Source organism: Sciurus carolinensis, chromosome 14 (genome assembly GCF_902686445.1).
Source record: "Sciurus carolinensis chromosome 14, mSciCar1.2, whole genome shotgun sequence".
Taxonomy (NCBI): Eukaryota; Metazoa; Chordata; class Mammalia; order Rodentia; family Sciuridae; genus Sciurus; species Sciurus carolinensis.
This window is the reverse complement of record NC_062226.1, coordinates 46,524,789-46,546,416: the sequence shown is the minus strand read 5'-3', so window position 1 is coordinate 46,546,416 and position 21,628 is coordinate 46,524,789. Positions and strand designations below refer to the sequence as shown.

Below are 21,628 nucleotides of genomic sequence, written 5' to 3'. Positions count from 1 at the left end.
AAGATATTTCAGGAATAGAAGATTTGACCAAAACAACCATAAACAAGATAGTATAAAAACACATAACGTCAGCTGGGGATATGGCTCAGTTGGCAGAGTGCTTGCCTCACAAGTACAAGGCCCTGGGTAAATTACCAGAACCACAGAAAAACAAAAACAAAAACAAAAACAAAACCACATAATGAAAACCAATCCACAGAACTAGATATTAAAATTAAAGTAACTTCAGTTTATATCCTCAAGGAGTTTATTATTTTATTTATTTTATTTTTACAGACTGCATTTTGATTAATTGTACAAAAATGGGGTACAACTTTTCATTTCTATGGTTGTGCATGATGTAGATTCATACCATTCATCTAATCCTACATGTATACAGGGTAATGATGTCTGTCTCATTCCAGCATCTTTCACACCCCCTGCCACCTCCCCCCTCTCATTTACCTCTACGTAATCCAAAGTTCCTCCATTCTTCTCTTACACCCCACTCCTCCACTGCCATCATGTATCATCCTGCACCAATCAGGGAAAACACTTGGCCTTTGGGTTTTTGGGATTGGTTTATTTCACATAGCATGATATTCTCAATTCATCCATTTACCTGCAAATGCCATAATTGTATTCTTCTTTATGGCTGAATAATGGTAAATTGTGTATATATACCAGGTTCTTTATCCATTCATCTATTGAAGGGCATCTAGGTGTGTTCCACAATCTAGCTATTGTGAATTGAGCTGCTATAAACATTGATGTATGTTTACTGTATCACTGTAGTATGCTGATTTTAAGTCCTTTGGGTATAAACCGAGGAGAGGGATAACTGAGTCAAAAGGTGGATCCATTCCAAGTTTTCTGAGGAATCTCCATATTGCTTTCCAGAGTACACCAATTTGCAACTCCATCAGCAATGTACAAGTGTGCCTTTTTCCCCACATCCATGCCAACAACAATTGTTAGTTGTGTTCTTGATAATAACCATTCTAATTGGAGTAAGATGAAAACTTAGGGTGGTTTTAATTTGCATTTCTCTTATTTGTAGAGATGTTGAACACTTTTTCATATATTTGTTACTTGCCAGTATTTCTTCTTCTGTAAAGTGTCTGTCTAGTTCCTTAGCCCATTTATTGATTGGATTCTTTGTATTTTGGTGTAAAGTTTGTAAGTTCTTTATAATTTTTGTAAATTAGTGCCCTATCTAAAGTGCTTGCGAAAAAGATTTTCTCCAACTCTGTAGGTTCTCTTTTCACATTATTGATTGTGTCCTTTGCTGAGAAAGAGCTTTTTAGTTTAGTTTGCATCCATCCCATTTATTGATTCTTGCTTTCATTTCTTGTGCTATGGGAGTCCTGTTAAGGAAGTCTGGTCCTAAGCCAACATGATGAAGATTTGGTCCTACTTCTTCTTCTATTGGTGCAGGTTCTCTGGTCTAATTCTTAGTTCCTTTATCCATTTTGAGTTGAGTTTGTTCAGGGTGAGAGATAGGGGTTTATTTTCATTTTATTGCATATGGATTTCCAGTTTTCCCAGCACCAGTATGTTTTTTTTCCATTGTATGTTTTTGGTGCCTTTGTCTAGTGTGAGATAACTGTACTTATGTGGGTTTTTCTCTTTGTCTTCTATTCTGTACCACTGATCTGCCTGTCTATTTTGGTGCCAAAACCATGCTGTATTTGTTACTATTGCTCTGTAGTATAGTTTAAGGTCTGGTATTGTGATACCTCCTGCTTCATTCTTCCTACTCAGCATTGCTTTGGCTATTTGAGGTCTTTTATTCTTCAAGATGAATTTCATGATTGCTTGCTCTATTTCTATGAGGAATGTCATTGGAATTTTAATTGGAATTGCATTGAATCTGTATAGTGCCTTTGGTAGTGTGGCCATTTTGAGAATATTAATTCTGCCTATCAAGAACATGGGAGATTTTTCCATCTTCTAAGGTTTTCATTAATTTCTTTCCTTAGTGTTCTGTAGTTTTCATTGTAGAGGTCTTTCATATCTTTTGTTAGATTGAGTCCAAAGTATTTTATTTTATTTTTTGAGGCTATTGTGCATGGAGTGGTTTCCTAATTTCCCTTTCAGAGGATTCATCACTTATGAATAGAAATGCATTCGATTTATGAGCATAGATTTTATATCCTGCTACTTGCTGAATTCATCTATGAGTTCTAGAAGTTTTCTCATGGAGTTTTTTGGATTCTATAAATATAGAATCATATCATCAGCAAATAATGATAGTTTGAGTTCTTCTTTTCCTCTTCATATTCCTTTAATTTCTTTGCTCTGTCTAATTGCTCTGGCTACAGTTCAAGGACAATATTGAATAGAAGTGGTGAAAGAGGGTATTCCTGTCTTTTTCCAGTTTTTAGAGGAAATGCTATCAGTTTTCTTTCCATTTAGAATGATACTGGCCAAAGGCTTAGCAAAGATGGCCTTTATAGTGTTGAGGTATGTTTCCTACTATCCCTATTTTTTCTAGTGCTTTGAGTATGAAGTGCTGTTGTATTTTATCAAATGCTTTCTCAGCATCTATTGAAATAATCATATGATTCTTAACTTTAAGTCTATTGATATGATGAATTATGTTTATTGATTTCTAGATGTTGAACCAACCTTGCATCCCTGAGATAAACCCCACTTGATCATGGTGCACTATCTTTTTAATATGTTTTTGTATGAGATTTGCCAGAATTTTGTTAAGGAATTTTGTGTCTATGTTCATCAGGGATATTGGTCTAAAGTTTTTTTTCCTTGATGGGTCTCTGGTTTTGGTATCAGAGTGATCTTAGCCTCGTAGAATAGGTTTGAAAGGGTTCTCTCCTTTTCTATTTCATGGAATACTTTGAGGAGTATTGGAATGGGTTCTTCTTTAAAGGTCTTGTAGAACTCAGCTGAGAATCCATATGGTCCTGGGTTTTTCTTGGTTGGTAGGCTTTTGATGGCTTCTTCTATCTATTTCATTGCTTGAAATTGATCTATTCAAATTGTGTATGTCCTCCTGATTCAGTTTGGGAGAATCATATGCCTCTAAAAGATTGTCAGTGTCTTCAATATTTTCTATTTTTTTTGGAGCATAGATTTTCAAAGTAGTTTCTAATTATGTTATGTATTTCAATGGTGTCTGTCATGATCTTTCCTTTTTCATCATGAATTCTAGTAATTTGAGATTTCTCTCTTCCTCTTCATTAGTGTGGCTAGGGGTTTCTCAATTTTGTTTACTTTTCAAAGAACCAACTTTTTGTGTTGTCAATTTTTTAAATTGTGTCTTTTTTTCAATTCATTGACTTTAGCTCTGATTTTAATTATTTTCTGTCTTCTACTACTTCTGGTGTTGATCTGTTCTTCTTTTTCTAGGGCTTTGAGCTGTAATATTAGGTCATTTAGTTGTTGACTTTTTATTTTTTTTCCATGTATGAGCTCAATGCAATGAATTTTCCTCTTAGTACTGCTCTCAAAGTGTCCCAGAGATTTTCATATGTTGTATGGTTGTTCTCCTTTATCTCTAAGAATATTTTTTTTATTTCCTCCCTGATGTCTTCCATTATCCAGGCATCATTCAATAGGGTATTATTTAGTCTCCAGGTGTTGGAATAGTTTCTGTTTTTTATTTTATCATTGATTTCTAATTTAATTCCATTATGATCTGATAGAATACAGGTAATATCTCTATTTTTTTGTATTTACTAATGGCGGCTTTGTCGCATAGCATATGATTTAGAGAAGGAATCCATGAATTGCTGAGAAGAACGTTTATTCACTTGATGATGGATGAAATACTCTATATATGTATATTAAGTCTAAATCATTGATTGTATCATTTAATTCTGTAGTTTCTTTGTTTAGTATTTTTTCAATTTTTTTCTTAAAAGGAATGAGTTCTATACAAGGGTTTTAAATGTTTTATATACAGGAAAAAATACTACTGTAGAAACAACTTATTCATCATCATCATCTTCTTCATATTCCTCTTTTTCATCTTCTGTTTCTTCCTCATCCTCTTCATCTTCCTCACCTTCCTCCTCTTCCTTCTTTTCTTGATTTTTTTAGGCTTGACAACTCCCTTTTTTGCTGTATCAGATTTTCCTTTAGCTTGATAGGCAGCAATTTCCTTTTCATATTTTTCCTTCAGCTTAGCAGCTTTCTTTTCATAAGACAACTTATCATGTGCAGCAGTGTGATTCTACATTTCTCCCAGTGTCTTTGCAACATCACCAATGGATAGGCAAGGATGTTCTCCTTTGATTTGGGGGCGATACTCAGGACAGAACAAGAAGAAGGCCGTCGGGGTCTCTTGGGTACATTGAGATCCTTGAACTTCTTTTTTGTTTCCCCTTTAAGAGGGATATAGATTTTTGTTTCTCTTTCATAATGGAACTCTTCCCCCTTTGCCATGTCTTCAAATGTTCCTTTCTCTTGGTAGATATGGTCCTTCCACCTCTCTGAGCACTTCTTAGAAACTCTGAAAAGTTGACTGAAGCATCTGGGTGCTTCTTCTTGTACTCCTCCCGGCAAGTTTGCACAAAGAAAATGCGATGACATTTTCTTCTTGGCTTCTTAGGCTCTCCTTTGCCCATGTTTATTGTTTTTCCTCAGTGAGGCACAGAGTCACCTAGTGCCTGTCGGGCTCTCTCTTGCCCTGCCGCTGTCTCTGTGGAGCTCAATGTACTGCAATGCTGTGAGAACCTTGTCTTTTTGTTTTATATGGATTTTTGTTCCTGTTCTTTGTAGTTTATAATAAAACATTTAACCAAAGATGTTTTAATACTGGGTCAAATACCTTTGAAACTCTTCATTTTTATCAAGGAAAGATAGAAATCTTAGTTGGATACAGAAAGCATGAATATAGAAATGTTAATACACTGGTAGCAGAGAATTACACATTGATCAGGAGTTGTAAACACAGAGTAAGAGCAGGCTGGTCCCTGAGGTGCAACGATTAATCTTAGAAAACAATCTGCAATATAAAGGATAATAAAGCAACAATCAAAACATAGATGTTAGTTTGTGGAAGGAACAAAGTGGAGAGGAAAACTTGTAAATAAAGTCAGGAGAGAGGATAATAGCAAATTAACAGGAAATGATAGAAAGAGGTGCGTTCTGATGCAGCTTTGATAAATTCATTGCCTAGAGTTTTTAAAGGACTGGGCAAATGTCCTTTCTGTTATTATGAGTTCACTTGTAAGAAGTCTCTGAAAGAATTGGAAATGATTAAAAGGGAGGTGTCCATACCTGCAGTCCTGGACAAGAGCAAGATAAACTAAGTCTTTGTAGACTACTTTATAGTTCAGGCTATGGAAAACCTCACAAATATCTAGAATTGGCCCCTTCTCATTTCCGTTCCACGGAGTTAAGAGGTATTTGAAGAAGAGTCCATGGTACTATTGCACCATAGGCAGGAAAATCTATCATTTCATGTCACTGCATACCTGTAAGTTTTGTACTTCAACCTACAACCAGTGGTAAATCATTATTTATTTATATAACCCATAACTTAAGATAAAGTCCTGTAGCTCAGCCTGTATAATATGGACAATATTATATATTAAAGGAGAGTATAAAATATAATTTTCTATTTTTACTTAGGAAATAATTTGATTTCAATTTGAAATGTATGATAGAACTATAAACTGTTAGAAGCACTAATGAAAATGTAGATTACAATGTTTCTGATCATAGTTAATGAATTACCAATTGTTTAAGCTAAATATCATTCTCACTATAGATAACACAAAAGATTTTTCTCTTTTAACTGGATGATGGGTATAAATTTCTTACTATATAATTTATTTACCTATTCTTTCCAAGAAATTATTATCTCTAAGTGTCTTACAATGAAATCTGAATATTGCCATAGAGGGTTATATGCACAGATTTTCCTAATCAGTTCTTGATTGGTTTTTCCATTGCTTACTTCATGTTTATCTATGATATTTTTCTATCTAAATTAAGATGATAAATATGAAAATATACTGAAAATTATAGAAGACTCGTCAGTATAAAATTATTTTTCTTACAGTGAAATGTGAGTAGTAATTTTATGTGTAATTTAATTTAAAATACATTTAAATATGGTAGGCTGGGATTTCACTAGTTTCCAGACTTTGTTCATTCTATTATATATATTATAGATCTTTACTTTGCATTACATGAGGCTTTTATTACTATCAGGGGCTCAAAATATAAAGACTCAGAAAATACAAAAGAAAATTAGCAAGTTTTTATGAATTATGTAATGTCAGGTAGTAGTATTGTTGGGGCTCAGAAAAACACCATCCAAAGTATGGCACTTTGCCATGCTCAGGACTTCAAACTAAAGGATATTGGAGAACTTCAGAGTTGGCCTCATAAACATATCCTCTCTCTGACCACCTCTTGCCCTCTGTCTTCTGCCCATCTTTGTCCCTTACAGTGATTGATAGAAACCAATTCCTTTTTTTTTTTCCAAAGTGGGTGTTAGAAGTTAGAAATAACACTTTAACCTTCTGACTTTCTGTGCAGGAAGTAAACATAATGAATTTTTCCAAACTTTATTGACTGATGGTGGATCATGAGACCCATGTTCCAGAAGGGTTTTGCCCTATATATTGGAGGAAGGAAAACTCCACTAAGAAGCCAAGAAGAATCTGAACAGACAGGCCTTGCTGATTGCCCCCTCGGACCATTACATTTAGGTCAGGTCCTTCCAAATAATCACATTTCTACATATCCATCCATTGTTCATGGACTATAAGAGTGAGATAGTTTCCCTTGGGTCTTCTCTTCATTTTTGAAAGCTCTCATGCTGAGTAATGTTTTGATGAAAATAAATTTGTTATTCTTTTCTCTTATTAATTTTTTTTTAGTATCAGCCATGATGGTGTGATGGAGATAAAATGTTTCATACTTTTTAGTGCCTATAGGATATGGTGTAAAAAGAAAAAAAATTCAAAACTTTCTTTCATCCTTAAATTATACCCTTTTGGAGTAAAATTTTATTACTCCTACCATCAGGATACATAAAGGATATCCATCCCTCATATCTGAGTTTGGTCCTGCTACTCGTTTGACCAATAGGATATCAGCTCATTGGTATTTGTTTTCTTCATTTATCAAGCCCTAAGGCTGCTTGGTGGTGAAGCCTTCTGTAGCCTAGGAGAGGGTGAGAGACCATGGAGAACAGAACAAAGATGAACTATCCTAGTTGGCCCTAGACCAGTCAGCTTGACAACTTTCAGAAGTACAAGTGAGGCCTTCCTAGATTATCCAGCACCATCAAAACTGGTCCAAATCAGAAAACTGCCTCTAAAATTCAAAGAATTATTAGGAGATAATTTTTGTTTAATGTTTTGAGATGGCTTGTTATGCAACAAAAGTTTATGAACTGCATTCCTTATAAATAATTAGTACTTTGAGAGTGTTAATTATTTGATTCAATTCTGAACAGCTCATAAAAGTAGAAGGGAAGAGTTTGAAAATAGTAAGATGAAATGATGTTTTCTATGATCTTAAAAATGTACTTTGTGAATGGAAGCTTTAATTTATAAGCTGCACCATTTGAGAAACCATGTCGACATACAAGTATATAGACAAACAAGCAAGAGGGAACTGTGGAAGCAATCCATAGGATAAATGTTATGTTCTATGTATACATATTAGACTGAAAGAATGACCCTTTTATATAACATGATCTTATAAGGAAGAGAGCAGGAATTTTGGAATATATATTTATAATATATTTGTTTCAATTTGAGAAGCATTAATTAAAAAAAGTGTGCTAACATGTGGGTAGACTAGTCAAAATATACATTTATTGTGGGTAAAAATGGAACTTGGAAAAAATAATATTGGACAAATTGTCTTTTGGAATGCTTATTTCTTGACTGTAAAGCTCTATTAGGAAATTTTTTTCCCCTAGGTCTCAGAAATCTAAATTTCTTTCATTGAAAAAGAAAATTTAGCATGTTATACAACTGAAAAGTTTATGGATATATACTGGATTCAGGAGTGACTAGACTCTAAAAATTCAATATTTCTCATCTCTTTGTAGGGGTGCCAGGCTAGCTCAGGAGCAGGTAAGGGCTGTGGGAGTCAAGACCCCCGGACTCTAGGAGTTGGGTGGAAGCAGGCTGTGGTGAGCAGCCTGCAAACTCATTTATTGCGGGTACAGGTATATATTTTATAAGTTTCTTGTCCAATCACAATGTGCCACTGGGGATCAGACCACTAGGCTCCTATACAGGTTCCCTTGGTAACACTAGGTCAACTTGGGGCAGTTGTTTACTTTCCTAGGTAGGAGAAGCGGAATGCTCCTCCCTGCAAGTTTATACACTTGAGACATTAGCTGCTGTGAGTCAAGAACTAAGATTTCTTCCAACATTTCTTGACTCATTTTTTTCTAAAAAACTTCCAGATGTACATAATACTTACATCTAGAGGACTAATATAAAATGAGTTCCTAACCAACATTTGGAAATCAAATTTTTAGGTGATTGAGTTTGACCCTGTTTTTTCATATGCCTTCTTCTAGAGCAAGTAGAACAGCCCCCATTAATATAGCATGAGCTTTATATAGTGGAGGGGATATTTTCAAAGGACAATCACAGTAGGAAGGATGGACACTCTACATCAAAACACAAATATGAATATAAGCATTTAAAAATAGGTAGAACTAAACACAAATATTGAATATAAGCATTTAAAAATAGGTAGAACTAAATTTAGAGATTGACATAAATATATGAACACATGATAGCAATCAGGAATCCAAACCCTTCACAACCACTTCCCTCATGAGAAATATTTTTTTCTAAAGAATGATAAATGACATTTTCATCATAAGTATTATTAGACTTTGGCACCAAATAAAGAAACTAAGTTCTGTGAACTGAACTTCACTCCAAGAAGCACTCCTATTTGATCTTAGCTGAAATACCTGACACTGATTTTTACTACCTCAGCTCACACTCATAAATGTGGGAAAATGTAATTCTAGACCCCAGAGGATGTCAGCCATTAAGAAATAGAAGAGTTAGCAGAATCTAGAGAATTTCCCCAATCACTAGAGGCAACAAATTTCATGTTTTCTAAACTAGGACAATGGGAACAGTCTCCAGTAGGCTAACAGTCATATAAAAATAGTAGGAAAAAAAGAAGGGAGAGAGCCTCTTGGACATACAAAATGCATTTTTTATTGTTTGGGCAATGGTGAGGAATTTCCAGCTCCTGGGATTATACCCCACGTACATGCATTCAGATTTGGCCAAGTCACAGGAACATTTTCTGTTCTGGTAAATTAAGAGTAGGGATACTAGATAAGAATGTAAATACTAGAGTATTTAATTCTTTCTCATATAGTCAAAATCATCAACTTGGAATTTTTCAAATTATATTCTATATCTTTGTGATTTTTCAGTTTGTTTCAATTGAAAATTTTTAAATGTAAAAATTCCATTTTCTTCAATGGAATAAATGTATTCCAAACTATCTAAGTGGTAGTCCTTCCCCTCATTTGGCTATTTAAATTTAAATGGATTAAAATTAGTAAATATTTAAAATCAGTTTCTAATTCATACTGTTTACATGTCAGATGCTGAAAAGCTCAATGTAAGAGTAGCTAATACTTTCAACCAGTGAAGACGTAAATTCCCATCACCACAGGGTTCTTTTCTTTTTTTTTTTTTGACATAAGTAGGCTAAATAACACAAACTTTCTCACTCTCTGCACATAGAAATACATGATAAATGTCATAAACACTGAACTGTCAGAAGAGCTTTAAAATAGTAAGAATGAGAACTTTTTAAATGAGCTATTCTACAGTGGGATGGATGTGGAGATTTCTAATCTGCATCATTTCCAGCTTTGATTTTAACCCCAAGGAGAACTTCCGAGTTGCAAGCCTAATGTCATAAACACTGAACTGTCAGAAGAGCTTTTAAAATAGTAAGAATGAGAACTATATAAATGAGCTATTCTGCAGTGGGATGGATGTGGAGATTTCTAATCTGCATCATTTCCAGCTTTGATTTTAACCCCAAGGAGAACTTTCCGAGTTGCAAGCCTTGTCATTTTAAATCCCTTACCAGACTATTGTTGGAATTGAAAAATGGAATTACAGTCAGGGCACTAAGGGTTTAAATTTTGGTATTGAATAAATTTTTAAAATTAACACATATTAGAAAGTACTGTTGAAGTTTGTCTTTTCCTGACTGGTCTTTGAGGAAAATGTCTCTTGTGAAAATCTGTAATAATGGTTCTTCATTACAAATATATTGAAGATTTTTAATCTTATAATATTTGCATAGTTCACGAATGACAGAATTAAAGGTAGGGATTAATGATAAGTTTATGACATTCCAAGGGAACTTAATAAATACAGAGAGGAAAAAAACTAATCTGGAAATACAAAAATTTAACTTAGAACACATAATGTAATCACAAATATATAATTCCACTCAAGGGGAGCATTCTATAACTATAAAATATAGAGCAAATCATCAATCATAGGTGAGTCATCAGAAATGTTATTACATCAACAACTCAGATAAACTTATACTTTACAAAGACCATTATATAGTTAATATTAAATTGGATAATTGCAAAAAGTAAAAAGTCATGCTGTTTTCCTGTTAGCATCAGAATCACGGCAGAATAGTCTATTTTTTTCATGCTCATTTAATATTATATGGGAGGTGCTAGTCAGGACAATTGGGCAAGAAAGTGAAAAGGTATTCAAATTTGATAAAAAAGGAAAATCAAGAGATAACATGATATGGTACAGTATTTGAAAATCCTAAGAATGCATAAACAATATTAGAACTAATGAATGAGAAAAGTGGCAGAATACAAAATCAGTATCAAACATCAAATTTATTTCAATTATCTAGTAGCAGACAAATAAATTAGAATAACAATTCTATTTATAAAGCACATTGAAATAATAAAAAATTTAATTATAAATTCAATAAAGAAGTGAAAGATGACTTATACACTAAAATTAAAAGTATTGTTGAAAGAAAGTAATGAAGAACTAAGTAAACAGAAACAAACATTTCATCTTCATGGATTCAAGATTCATGCAGATTTATATACAGATTCAGTACAATCCCTAATAAAAACTTGGGTGGGTTTTAGCAAAATTACCATAGGATCCTAAAATTTATACAGAGACACATTGGATCAGGAGAAAAAAAAATAATCTTGAAAGAGAAGGGCAAATTTGCAATTAGTTCTAGCATTTACCATTTTAAAAACTTACTACAAGTGGCAGTTATCAATATAGTGTGGTACTGGCATGGGGATCCATGTGTAGTACAATAAAATGTCTAGGGATAAAGTCAGTGTAATAGAATGTTTAGGAATTTATGATGAATTAACATTTGATAAGGATGGAAAGACAGTTCAATGGGGAACTTCAAAAAATTGGTATCCACATGCAAAAGAGATGAATTGAACTCTAACCTTATACCATACATAAAAACCAATGCAAATGGATCAGTGAACTTAACTAAAAGAACTTATATAGCAAAACAAAATAACTTAGAGAAAACTCAGGGTACATCTTCCTGTCCTTTGATTGTCAGAGAAATAAAATAGGACTTGATGGCAAGTTGATGATAGCAAAACACAATCAGCAAGAGAAGAAATAGATAAATTGGACCTTGATCAATATTAAAAGCATTTTGTGTACAAAAAGCACTGTTAAGAAACTGAAAACAGAGGCTGGGGTTGTGGCTCAGTGGTAGAGTGCTTGCCTAGCATTGTGGGAGGCACTGGGTTTAATCCTTAACACCACAAAGAATAAATAAAATAAAGGTATTGTGTTCATCTACAACTAAAGAAAATGAAAACAAAATAAAGTGAAGAGACATAGAATGAGACATTTTTTTCAAGTCATATAACTACTAAGGGGATAGTATCCAGAAATATAGAGAATTATAGCCCAACAATTGAAAAGAAAAAACCATTTAAAATTGAGGTAAAATGTTTTTGAATAGATATTTCTGTGAAGATGATAGGAAAATAACCATAAGAACATGAAAAATGACCAACATCATTAATCATTAGGGAAAATGCAATCAAAACATGAGATAACTTCATGTCTAGTAGAGTTAATAAAGGACAGACAATGACAAATGTGACAAGGGTGCAGAAAATGGGTAATGCTTCACTCATTACTGATAGGCATGCAGAATGGCACTGCTACCTTGACAGCTCCTCAGACTGTTAACAAAAGAGGTTACCATGTGAATTGGCAATTCCCACTTCCTAGATATTCACTCACTAGAAATGGAAACATCTGTCCATATAAAATTTGCATATCACGTTCTAATAGCAATATCATAATAGTCAAAAGTAGAAATAACCCAAATGTCCATTAACAGAAATGGACATAATAAACTGGATGGAACAAATCCATAACCACGGTGTATTATTTGACAGTAAAAGTGAAATGAAGTAAGACACACGCTCCAACATGGGATTAACCTTGAAAGCATTATCAAAAGTTCAAGAAACTAGTAACAAAAGGCCACATTCCATATAATTGCAATGATATGAAATGTCCACAACAGGAAAAGCTACAGGTATAGGAAGAAGGTTAGTGATTTTAAAGATTGGGGGTTGGAGGAAAAGGAGAAATACGGCTAATGTGGATAGAGCTTCTTGAATAATGAGATATTATTCTTAACTTGGACAATCTGTACATATTGAAAACTACTGAATTGTACACATTAAAAATTAATTCTATAGTACATGCATTATATCTCAGTAAAGTTTTTTAAAACCTATAATGAAAGAAAAGTAAATTATAAAAATCTGTTTAAAAAATCAATGGTAATTAAGAAGAGAGTAACTAAAATAAAAATTCAATAGGTGGAATAACCTGCACATTATATCTCTAAAGCAAAAACTATGATCTAAAAAAATCAATCTGAGAAACTTCCCCAGTGTGAAATAAACATATAAATATGCAAATGTTACATATATCCCCAGTATACAAATATCCAAAATATGTAACATATGAAATATTTTACATGACTTGAAATTTGAAATTCTCTATATAACCACAATTAAATGAGGACATACCAGTATATGTTGAATAGAATTTCCCTGAAGAATATTTAGAAATGGGAAGAGGTGATATTTGAAAAGTATGTGACAGATATTTCAGACTAAAACTAGTACATGAATATTCATATAAAAGCGAAATGAGACATGTATTGAATTGACAACCATAGATGTACCAACTAGACACAAGTTTGTGCAACTGAACAGAACAGTCTAGAGAGAATGAACAGAATGGACTAAATGACTATCCACGGTGGACTTCTCAGTGGCAATACTGAAGGCTAGAAAATCAAAGTGATAATGAAAAATAATTAGCGATTTATAAATCTACTTACCAACAAATTCCTTCCACAGATTCACATTTAAAGGAAGAAAAACAATTCACAAGACTACCACTGGTAGACACAAGGATGGATAATCCAAAGATTTGATTATATTAGATAATAACTGTTATGAGGAATAATTTGAGGAACGTTACAATAAACTATCACTAAATATGGGTTGATCATTACATATAAGATGAAAGAAGGGGGTCACTGAATTTCAAGTCTACTGATATGTAAGAAGAAGGGAAAATGGTGGGGTCGGGGGAAAGCAGCATAATGAAAGCAAAGGAGAATTTGGTGTTAGAAACCCACACCATTGGTGTATGATCTGTTACAAATGAACTTTCCTGGTCTTTGTTTTCATGCTCTTGTAGATTTTAAAACCAGTCTGATGAGTTCTAATGAGGGTGGACTTTAATTTACTTAACACTTGCTAGAAGTCTTAATTTCTCGAAGGAAAAAAAAAAAAAAAAGAAAATGAACAACAAAGGACCACAGCTATGACTTTCATTTCAAGTTTCCTCAAGCAAAACTGCTTTTCACAGGGGATCCCTTGAGTTCTATTGTTTAGGCAACAGAGGGCAAGAAGGAAAATCTAATTGTGGCCAGGAGGAGTATTTAAAGCAGCAGTGGCAGGATGGGCATCAAGGCTTCAGCAATGTTGGTAAAGAACGTTATGGTTGTAGTTTATATGTTCTCTCCAAATCTCAAGTTGAAATTTAATTGCCATTATTAAAAGTATGAACAAATGGGGCACCTGAGAGGTAATACGTTCATGAGGCAGAGCCCAAGGACCCACGTTGTTATTGTGGGAGTGGGTTAGTTACCACTAGTGTAGGCTCGTTTTGAATTCTAGCCCCTCTTGATCCCTCTCTTGTGTGCTCTTTCTGCATGCTTGCTTGTCCTGACACCACATTATGATATAGCAAGAAGGCTCTCTCCAGATGCAGTCCCTCAGTCTTGGACTTCCCAGGCTCCAGAATCATGATCCAAATAAAGTGCTATTGTTTATGATTTACCTAGTATGTCGTAATCTGTTATAGCAGCATAAAATGAACTAAGGCAATTAATAGTGAGATAAAATGCTTAGAGAACTGTAACTCATCAGCATGGGGAATATATTATCCATAGGTTCCAACACTCTAGGAGAGCATGTGTTGGAATCCCATATTAGCAGGGACTAGGCACAGAATTTGAGGAATAAGTAGAGAGATCTAAAATCTCTGAAATGTATTATACCTCATTTTTTGCTTCTAATTTTTCTTCCAATTATTACTCAAATATGAACTAATTATCTTTATACTCTTTGTTTTACTATCTTTGTTACTCTCTGAAACTTCTCATGCTGACATAAGAACAGGCCTAGATATAATCTTTTATCAAATCTAGAACTGAATAAAAGATTCACTGTGCTTCTCATTGTCCTCTGTTGAAAGCTTTCCCTCTGGTATAGTTCTGCTGGTTTAAATTGCACTTAATTCTGACCTAGTACTTCTTGATTCTCTGGAACTCTTTTCTAACTCAGTATATGAAAACTCTAATCTTCCAAATGCATCTTCTCTATTCCTTCACAGTGATTTTGAGAATTCCACATCCAAAGATACAATGTGATTCTCTAAGAATTATTTCTGAAATTAACATATTTTTTCTGGGTATTTTATTTTTCAGACCAAGGAGGGAAATATGAGGATGGAAGAGATTATGAATGAGTCAAGTTAGCAACACTAGCTGTTTTAAAGCAGTGCTCAAGTAACAAAAGGGTATTCTTTTCACTCAAGTAGATATTCTGTGTCTTAATTGTATAGCAGGCAATTTCTCAGGATTATAAGGATTTGTATTATGATAGCAGACTATGAGTTATCAAGTGTGACCCATTAAACATACTTTTATCACAAACTTCATTAATCTCTGGAGATTCATTGTTCAGTTACACATATTATTATAAAGAGTCATACCACTCCAGGCTAGTATATAATGGTATTTAAACAGTATTCAGAAAGAGTTATTGTAGTTTAGAAAAAGTTATTGTAGTTTCTGAACAGTATTCAGAAAAAGTTATTGTTGCAAGGTTGAGGGAGGGCTTCCTGGAGGAGGTGACATCAAAGGTGAAAAGAAAACTAAGAATTAATTATAACTCTCCAGGCTGAGAGTGAGGGAAAGAAAATGCAAATAATATCTAAAAGGAAACTCACAAGAGAAAGGCATGCATAAAATAAAGGTGCAAGAGAAATGAGATAGTTGAAAACTAGTGAAAATGTCAGGCAGGTATGGTAAGAGATTTGATTAAACAAGTAAACAGTAGCTAGGGAAAGAGGAAAACAAATAAAAAAATTCTTTTTTCTAACAAATTACTTGCACTGCTGACTTGAAAATAAGAATCTGATCAATTGCTTTGCTAAATTGACAGAAATAGTTGTTTAGGATCTGTATTAGCACAATCCAAATATTTTGGACAGATATGATTCTGCTGCAGTTAAACTTGAGCTAATTAAAACCAATAACTGCCAGCAAATTAATTAATCCTGATCCCATTTATAGATCTGTTGTGAGGAGTGATCATTTATTATCTTAAGATCTATGTCTCCTTGAAAACTATTATTATATACAAATATGGACAGAGTGTGCCCATTGTCAGGAGCTATTCATCTTTCAATTCACACTTAGAGTACTTGTAAAACCCAAGAACATTATCCCTCATTGAGAGGCAGTAATGTCAAGATGGTTTAAACCAAGGAGACCTCTGTATAAATTAACAGATGTTTTTAGTTGAAAATAGAAATATCAACATGACCTTAATTAATGAATTTGCTAATAGTTGTTCCTACAATGGGATGACACACCAAGTCCTGATCTAAATACACTTGAATAAATGGAAACTTTAAAGTTAGACAGCCTCGGGCTAAAATCCCAGCATGGACCCTGTTGTCTTCATAGTCATGAGTACATCATCAGGGTATTCACTGTAAAGTGAAATCCCATTCCCACCCAAGAGGAAATCTGTTCATCTGGTAATATGCCAGGGTCATTGTGCCTTTCATGTTCTTTCTTGATTAGTGAGTCAGGAAGATTGAGATTACTCCTGGAAGGGAAATATCAAATGCAACTTAACTAGCATCTCCATGTGTGCTGACAGTTCTCTTTAATTTTTCCAACGTGTGCTTTCAATGAGCATGCATACATGAACATTGGATTTGTGAAAAGTACGATAGAAGAAATGTCATTTATTGACTCTCTTGTTTAACTTATTTGTCTGTGTTGATTATTGAGGTCATCTGTCCATACTATTTAATTACTACCAGAAAGAGGACTTTATAAAAGGACCTCAAGCTATTCTTAAATTAAATAATTATTCGCATGACTTTTAAAGGAACTATTGCTACCAGAGTCCTAGGGAGAAATCGGCCTTCAGGTGTTTTAACAAACCAGGTCAGCTACTCACCCCCAAAAAACAAACAGGAAAGGTAGTTATGGAAAACAGGAAGAGAACTTTAATCAGTATAGCCACAGTGAGAATTGGGGATAGGCAAGAGGTATGCATAATTAAGCAGCCTTGGTCAAACCATGTCTGTATGATCTTTCTCTCTGTTCTGCAAGGTGGCTCCATAGAAGTCCTTATCTTTTAATGGAGAAGTTTCCACTGGTTGCTCAGGATATAGGAAGACAACCTGAAGACTTCTAGATGCCACTTCTAGGTCTGAGGCTATAAATGCTAATAGTGAGATATTCCTGCAAATTTGTTTTCAGTCTTGAAGGAGGACAAGAAAGGTTAGATAAATTCAGTGATAGTAACCTTGTATTACCAGTTTTAGATGAACTGTCCTTAATGATTAACATGCCTACTTGCACAGCTGAGCAGGTCAAAAAGTATAAGGTAATAAAGAGACAGATTAAATGAAGGCAGAGATGCCAACCTTTATCTTGCTTTTAGTTATGTACTGGACCTAAATGAAGAGTCACTACTTTTAGCAACAGCAGTCTCTCTATGTCCCTGTTATATTATATCTAATAAATCTGTACAGTGAGATGCCTCATTTAGTCATCTTGGTATAGATTTTGTAACTAGTTTATCTCCACGGTGCCTCAGAAGTTCATAGCTATGCTTTATTGAGAATTTTCTATAGATAAAGTAAGTTTTAAATAGAAAAAAGAAAGATCTCAGGTTAAATGTAGTGCACCATACAATTTGGCTCAGAACTTTGAGGCCTTTCAACATCATTGTTGTTGTTATTATTAGTATTATTATCATCATCATCATGATCATCATCCCCAATATGAAGAATATGTCTGACCTGTCAGGCACATTTTCCTCTCAGATCACTTTCTCCTTAGATTGCACAGGGAATACCATTCCTGGGCCTGGTAGTATTCCATGTCTTAATGGGACATAGAATGTCATGGGAAACTTCTCTCCAGAATCTTCTCAACCTTGCAGACATCATTTTTGAAGTATGATCTTATTTAGTTTTATTCAACAGCAGTTTTGGTTTTCTCCATTAACATGAAGTTAACGGTGATCATGTCACTTGCTTTGATCAAAGAAATGTGTAAACATGTTATTTCAAGGCAGAATCACTTAAGAGCTCACACAAGGATTGCCATTTTGCCTTCTTTCCACAATACAATCATCCAGAGGGTAGAGTGTACCACATCATGCTGACTGATTCACAGGATGAGCAAACAAATGAAGATTTTATGCTACTAAAATGTGTTATTTATTTATTATTGTATTGTAACTGTATCTGTCCTAACTGAAACATGAAAGATTGGCTGAAGGTTATGCTAGCCACCACTTTTGTAATTGATTGGCTTGGGTTACATCAGTGCATTAGCAAACTATGCACAGTATGGTATACTTTTTATATCAGACAGGACTTGCTTCCATTAAAATGTATTCTGTTATGATGTTATCATCTTATTAAGGTACATTTATACCTTTATAAACAATGACTCCATAAAATTTATCATGCTAACAGTGTACTCCAACAGTAAACAGGTACTTCTCCAACATGGCACTTTTCTAAAATGAGTTGAACTGTGTTTTATGACCTTCCCAGCTGCAATAAAAATCTAGTGGGTATAGGATTTTTTTTTTGTTCAGCTTTTAAAAATATCTGTCATTTAGTGGGTTTGCCCAGAATGTAGTAATTAATAAATATCTGATAAATCAATGATGTTATATTCATTGTAAGGTATTGTTCATTGTTTGATAGTACCCTGCTTGCGATAACTCAGATGAGGAATTTTTCTGGACCAAATACCAAAAATACTTATTCTTCCAAACATCTTGTATGAGTTTTGACATATTTTAAATCATGTAATTTTTTTCCCTTTTATTATTGCCTAGCAGAGAAATTCAATCCATTTGGAGATCCTTTTCTAACAAGAGGCACACATATTATGTAATTTAAACTTTAATAGAAATTTGTGTTTCTTTCTTAGCAGTCTTCTCTTTGCTTCATCTCTTATTTTAATTTTATCTAGTTTTGTCATATTTTATAGATTTTGAAATATATACCACATATATCTGTAATTATATACATAGAACAATATTTTGAGTAGTTTTAATAGATACATTATCTCTTTTTATAGTGATGAGTTATTATGTATTAAAGTTTTATTCTCATCTTTAATGCATGTAAAAACCTATGCATTCAATTGTGAAAGTGTTAGGCTTGTTAGACCATGTCATCTGCCTATAAAGGCTTTAAGTAGCACAGGCAATTTAGTCTTAGTGAAATTGCTTCAAGGTACCTAATTAGAAATTAAATACTTAGGTGCTTTTTTAAAAAAAATTATCTTCAGCTCTATTTCAGCATATTTTAATCTGAACTATATTTCTCTATTAAATATGATTACTGAGCAATAACAGAACCCATGGTCATTCATTGTTCATTCATTACCAGTTTTTCTTTATAGTTGAAATGAATATTTTCCACAATTATACTTTTTAATAATTCCCAATCATCCTTTCTTTTTTTATACAAGAATATTAAGCCTTGAAAAATTTTCTGCAGAGTAATAGAACCTGTTAGATTAGATTAATATACATGGACGGCTCAACTATTATTAATTCAGACAGACTTTCATTTTCCCTTTTTGATTACAGGACATTGATTTATGGTACATGAAATAACCAAATTGTACTTTTGAATTTTAAATTCTAGTGTCCTCCTCATATTATCAGCCTTCCTTGAACTTGGCTGTTTGTCCTTCGATGATGAAATATATGTCCTTCTAATTGAAGGTATATAGCACCTAATGTAGCAGTATATTAGCTAAATGTTTGTGTGAGACTGATGGATCATTTTTAATGTCATTAATGTATTATTGAGTCACCATAGAACATAGCATACAATGAAACTTAAGTAATTTCTTTATTAGTTTCATTGTAACCTATGTACAATGTAGTTTTATTACCTCTATATCTTGAATTTGAAGAAAGATATTTTCTTCCAAGACTGAAAGAAAGTATATTGATAAGGCCACTGATTAATTTTATTCCAATAGATGTCAAGAATGCTAGTAGAGGAGTGGAGATATATCTCAGGTGGCAGAGTGTGTGCCTCAGATGCACAAGGTCCTGGGTTCTATCCCCAGCACAAGCAAACAAACAAACAAACAAAAATATAGAATGCTAGTAGAAATAGCCGATTTTGTATTTTTAGCAATTCAGGATACTCAGAGCTATTAACCCTGGGTAAACTTCATCTTATTACTGACCTCTTGGTCCCATGAGAGTAAGATTATGCCAAACTTTGAGTATTAAAGGAAGAGGTTTTCAGTTTATTTTGCCTGGGGAGAGACTATGGTAGAGTGTGAACACTCAGTTTATTTAAGAGGCAGAAATTATTAGGGAAAATCTGTTCCCCTAAAAGTTCCTGGGTTCAGAAAACAATAGGAAATGGCAAAATGATACCAGGTAGATAATAGTCATTTTTTCCCCCAGGTAGAAATGGGGACCAGGCCCTACAAGGTTTTATAGACCATGTTATGGATGTTGATTTTATCCTAAAAACTAATAAAACCAATATCTGTGAGACCTTAGGAACTATTCATCATGATGAATGTCAGGTACAACTTAAAGAGATACTGGTTCCTACACTTTGACGCAGGGTTTTCAAGTGATCTGAGACTTCTTAGCAATGGTAAATTATTTGAATCAATCAAAATCCTTTAAGGTCAGACTCAAAAGTACAAATAGCACAGAGACTATTTATCTATCACTAAAGTTGAACCCTTGTCAGCATTATCATTATTTGAGTTCTATGTATAAAAATCGAATTGTGGAACAATATGTAACCAAGGAAGAAAGCTTTGGAAATATCACCAGGCAGTGTCCTGGGTTGCAAGTTTCTCTATTTCTTTGTAGTGGTCATAAAGCACTAAGCTAATAAAATTTCCCCTAGCTTTTCAGTGTGTCTTGTTATTGCTCTAATGTGGGAGGGCATAATGGTCACAAGTATAAAAGGCTCTTTTACATTAAATTACACAGAATAATTTTCCTGCTCAGAAGATGATAGTAGCTGATTTCTTCAATTTAGTTGCAGAAGATTCTGACATTAAATCTGAAGCTACCACAGAGTGATCCAACTTTGAAGATCACTGTGATGATAATGGGGCTTCTAGTGAAGGAAATGAATGTTTATGGCTTTTTCTCTCCTACTTCCTCTGTTGTTACTGCTACTCCTCCTACTGACACTTGGTTTGATGTGTGTGGCTTTCTTAATAGTGTTGGCTTTTGAGGCTGGCTTTAAGAATAGAAATAGAATAATGTACCTGCAACTGATAAAATGCCACAAATTCTTATATTTCCTATACATTTGACATTGGGTTAAATGGATGACTTTGTTTTATATTTGAACTGTTTTGCTGAAGTTTTAGTGTTGCTACCAAGTATAAACTTGTTATTGACACTTCCTTGAATTATAAATGATACATAATGGGTACATGGGTTTGTTAAAGAAGACTGTTTCCTAATTGATTGTTATAATAATTAATATGAATATAAAATTGCAGTAATTTTAGAATGATTCTCACTATTACTTTTCTGTTAATTTTTTTTCAAGTTAAATACCCTATTTTTATGTTTTACTCCTCTTTCTTTAGAAGCAAATCCATTGTGATTTTTGCCAAACTTTCAATGTCTATCAGATTTTCATATCTATCATATTTAATCGGCTATTTGTAATGATACTATTTTGGATTGTTTGATTTTCCTTTTCAAAATTTAGATTCTCAGTAGAAAGCTTATTTGCTTAAT

The 21,628-nt window shown here is 33.6% G+C and overlaps 1 pseudogene; it reads right to left on the bottom strand.

Annotated features, from left to right (window-relative positions):
* Nucleotides 1–3,932: 3,932 nt before the first annotated feature.
* LOC124964020 (high mobility group protein B1-like) lies at nt 3,933–4,571 on the bottom strand (annotated as a pseudogene).
* Between the last annotated feature and the right edge of the window lie 17,057 nt (nt 4,572–21,628).